We start from the raw sequence: 5112 nt of genomic DNA on the forward strand, positions 1-5112 counted from the left end.
TGGAAGCTTAATTTCATTTTCTATTATTTCCTTGCATTCTTCATAAGTTACAAAATATGGTGTGTTAGGATCTACAGGCTCATTCAATAGAGCCTCAATGATATCTTCTGTATCATCAATGTTAACTTCATATTCAAGAGGCTTAACACTTGCTACCCTTGGTCTGACTACTTAAATCTACACTCTATGAGAGTCTACTATGAAAAAATATCATCTTTGTAGTCTTTTGCAAGTTTCTTTGGTATCCTATATCTATTATTCATCTTCTCTTTGAATGTATCAATGTAGTTATCCGTTATACTATCAAAATTTTCACCCATCTCTGCAATGTATTCATTTATCTGATATAGAACAGGTACATCTTTCTTCCATACAATTGTGCCTTTAGAAGGGAACAACTTTTCTAAAAAGAAAAATAAACAAGTTATGAGTGAGCCAAACTTACATGGATTATTCTTGGAAGCTCTAATAGTTTCCATGTTATTATTGAATCAATTCAATAACAACTTGGTAGGTTCAAATGACATGTTATTGTTCATAACTTTTAGAGCAAAATCTATTGTCTCACATGACACACTATTGAGATGACAAGAGTTGTAGATTTTTTTGACAATCACATGAATTCCAAATTTGAATTCCATGTCTATGATCCCACTTATCTTCATTCCTTTGCCATCCCACTTGGCAAGATTTTTCTTTGCCAGTTCATCCCAATCTAGGGTTTTAGTCACCTTTCCTTTGTTTAACATAGGAAGACCAGTGATTCAATGAATAATTTTCCTTGTGATCAAAATGGGATGATCCAACCATAACTTCCCATTGTGAACATGGCTTAGTATAAATCTTATCCACTTTTCCTAAAAATCCCTTGGCATATGCAAACTATGCGTCAAGCCCTTTTCTTCCAAATATCGATGTCTAGGTTTTAGAGCTTCATTCACACTTAACTCATTTAGTGCCTCATGCATTTCATGTGCACCTAGCTCTTGAATAGAACAATGATAATATGAGTGTATATTGTGCATGAGTAACACTTGGGATGGATTTTGTGATTGTGCACCTACTAGGTCTAGTGATTCTACAATTGCTAGACTGATCTTGAATGTTGGAAGATCTCATTCTACTCCTTGAATCAACATTTCTAATCCTTTCTTCACTTTTCTACTAGAAGAAGCCATGCTTAATAGGGTCTTGAAGGGCTTTGAAAAACTATGAGAATTCTTCCAAAAACAAATGCATAGATAGCTTGGAAGCACAAAAATTGCACTTTGCAAATAGCTCTCAAAAATTCATAGTGAAAAGGAATTCAATTTTCTTGCTTTTATTGAATTTCACTTTTCAAATGCCATAAATGCTTTGGTACAACCACTCGCTCAATGACAAAATGTCTTCCACTTAGCAGATATTCATAGCTTGGTAGTCTCAACATTACTTGATAGCATCTTATACAAATCGATGTCCACATACAATACATTATTGTATCCCAACCTTGCTTGGTAGGGTCTTGCTACCTAACCTAGCTCAGTAAGGTTAATGATTTCCATAACCACTCAGTGATCCTAGTACATCTTAAATGTTTTTATGAATCTTTCCTTGTAGTTGGCTAGAACTAATATGAGATGTTTGCTTTAGAGTCTCAATTCTATTCATTCCCTAGGGAATTCAAGTTGAGATGCTTGAGTCACCCAACTCTTGAGTGACATTTTCTTCATGATTTAGACTTGCATTCCCAGAAGACTTTGGTATCAATTACTACTTCATCTACTTTTTGATATTGTTAGCTTTGGTTTTCCTTTCATCTTCAATTCTTCCAGTGTTCATATAACTAGTTCTTGGCAAGATGTCCAAGTTTTGTACAAATGAAACATCTTCTAGTGGTATTTTTTTCTCATGTGATGTTTCATAGAATTTTCTCCAATGTGCTCAAATTCTCTATAGTAGTGGGATCTATACCATATATTTAAGTCCCATCTGAATATAGCTTTTACAATCTATTCTACTAGATTTAATATCTTGATTTTGCATTCAAAAGATTTGTGTCCTTGTTTCTTTCAATTATGGTATTTACCTTCAAACTTAGGTTTCTCCTTGCTTTCACTTGCTCTATGTCCATTCTTATTGTAACTATAAAACTTTCCATTGAATTTTTCTTTACCATTACTCCAACATTTGTTTGATGCATGACCTAACTTACCACAATGATTGCAAGTAGGCCTTTGATTATTTTAAATTCATTTCTTGGATGATTCACCTTCTTCTATGTATCCTATGCTTGCTTTTCCTTTCTATCTGTACTAACTTTTCTCATTCAACTTATTCATGCTTTCTTGAGATTTCGTCATCCTCTCATTGGTTTTCTTTTTAGTGTTTAGATCATTCTGTAATCTTTCATCCTTTGATCCTAGATTCATAAGTTCTCCATTTTCATTGGTGAGTTGATCAATGAAGTCTACTTTTTGAAGGGATAGATGCTAAATTTCATTATTTTTTTTTTCTATCTCTTCTTTGGTTTTGTCTTTTTCTTCCACAACTTCACATAATCTTACTAATTGGATTTTTTGTTCTCTTTTTAGCTTTCTAACTTCTTGAATATTGCAATTTTTTTCAAGTAGAACTTTGATCACTTCATGAGCTTCATCTAAGTTTCTTTTAGGACATATATCTTCAATTCTTTCTTCAGTGTAGAGAATGTCATTCATTTATACTATAAGATATTTCCTTCTTTTCAATGATTGAGAGAGTTGCTCCTTTGCTTTCTTTAGATGCCCAATGACCAATTCAAGATCCAACTTTTTATTTTCAATAGCCTTATCTAACTTGTATGCCTCCATTTCCTCTAATCTTTACTCAAGCTACTAAACTTCTTTTTTGAGAATCATAACGCTCTAATACCAATTGCTAGAAATATTAGATAGACTAGGTTACTAAGAGGGGAGGGGTGAATCAAGAACCAATAAAACTTTAACTTATTTCACCAATTAATCCTTCATATAATATTTTGATCTAATTTCATGCATTAAAACATTCATAATACTTTGATAAAAGATATGGTAACCCAAAAACCTTCCAAATAGAAAGTAAAATTGGTGTGGGGATGATACCCAAAAGCTTTAGTATTGTAGTATAAATTTGATTAGTTAAGGCTTATAATTGATCACTTCTGATGATCTACCCTATTAGGAGCAATGAGGACTACTAGGTCCACCTTGTGAAAGGATTTAAAAAGCATACAATGAAATATGGACTCAAAAAAGAGATTTATTAAAGATTGTTAAGTCTACCTAGTTAAAGGGTTTAACTAATACACCTGTTAGGATGAACCAGTGGTTGATCTCTGATCTAAAACTCTAATTTTCTGGTTGAGATTCCTTTGAAATGTAAAGATCACCTTGATGTGATAGATAAATCTTTGTTGTCCCTTATACTACTTGTAGCCTTCATAATTCACACTTCTTCTCTTTATATTTGCTTCATACTTTCTTCTATTCTTTGGATATGATACAATATATTACATATATAGCAATCAAAATTATAATTCATCAAATTTGGCTAGAACATAAGTTTCCATCAAGAACAAAAAGTAGGCCCAACTATTGGCACTTGGATTCTGAAGACAAACTTGGTGAGGTTTTGGATACTTAGCAACCATTATCAACACTCAACATTGTCATGCACTTAGTAGACATAGAAGCTTAGTTCATACTAATCACTTCTAAGTATCTTCAACTTAGTTAGCAATGCATGACTTGGTGAGCATGGTGAAACTTGGCATGTAAAATGAATCACTTGGTTGAAACTCCATAGCTCAATCAACACTAACATTGTGAGCTTGGTATAAACTGACTCACTTGGTTTCTATTCCTTGACTTAGTCAATAGTAGATTCACATCACTAATACTACAAGCTCAGTAGATACTAGAGACCATGGTTGACACTATGTAACTTAGTTAATACTATGAAGCTCAATTAGCATTTTCACTAATCAACTTAATAGATACTACTCAACATGAATTGTATAATGATTTTGGAACTCAATAGCAACTGTAGAACTTGGTAGTAATTGGATTACTCGGTTAACACTACAAGCTGTAAGATAAGCTTGGTAATAGCTTAACTAATTGACTAAGTGTAGTCACTAAAAAATAAACTTTGACCTTAGTGTCAGCACATTGTATACTAAGTTAAGTTATGGATTATATTCTAAGTGGGAGTACTTTTGTTTCAATTTTTGTAAAGGATTTTTTTTATCATGAAAAACTAGTTTTTCCACTAATGTCATATGGGGAGATTGTTGATATCAAATTCATGTTGCATATTAGTGTCAAACTCTTAGTCATTCACTAGGTAGGGTTGTTTGATCATCACTACAATGAAGTCAACCTATATAGGTTGAGCTAAGTATTGAAGACTAGTATATATTTCAAGTTATGTGCCAAGAAGTAGTTATTTTCAAGCAAGATAGAGGTTGCAGAGTAGTCTAGTGATTGCTAAGTTTATTAGGGATAGTATTTGGCATCAAGTAATACAGAGGCTAAGTAATTCAGTACATTTTGAGCATAGTTAATGCCAAGTGACAACATGATGAAATATTTCATACCAAGTGTCACTATGGTATTAGTGTCGAGTAACATAGGTTTGCATACTTTTTTGGAATGATAGGAAATATGATGTAAATTGTCATAAAGATGGAAGTATATTTTGAAGATCGTGGAGATAATCAAGGAGCTAATTACACGTCAAATGAAAAATCATTAATCTCCATGTGTGGAAATCCACCAATTAGAAAAAAAAAATTACTAAATAAAAAAAAAAAAAAATCTAGATAACTTATTTGAATCTAGAAGGTTCACCAAAAAACTATTTAAGGAGGTTCTATGACCTCATTTTCATGTGTGAGTGTATGGATTAATATTTTGGTATCATGTGAAGTTCTGGAGGTGAATCAGATAGAAGATGTCAAGTAGTGCACTAAATAGTTCTATGAAGAGATAAAGAAGATCAATCACAGAGAAGTGATAATACATTACATAGTTGAGATATGATATCATCATTGTAATTACACACCAAAGGATCAAGTATTGAACATTCTAATAGGTATTTCAGAGTTTAAAT

Source organism: Cupressus sempervirens, chromosome 9, assembly GCF_028749045.1.
Source record: "Cupressus sempervirens isolate cs-2001-9-10 chromosome 9, ASM2874904v1, whole genome shotgun sequence".
Lineage (NCBI taxonomy): Eukaryota > Viridiplantae > Streptophyta > Pinopsida > Cupressales > Cupressaceae > Cupressus > Cupressus sempervirens.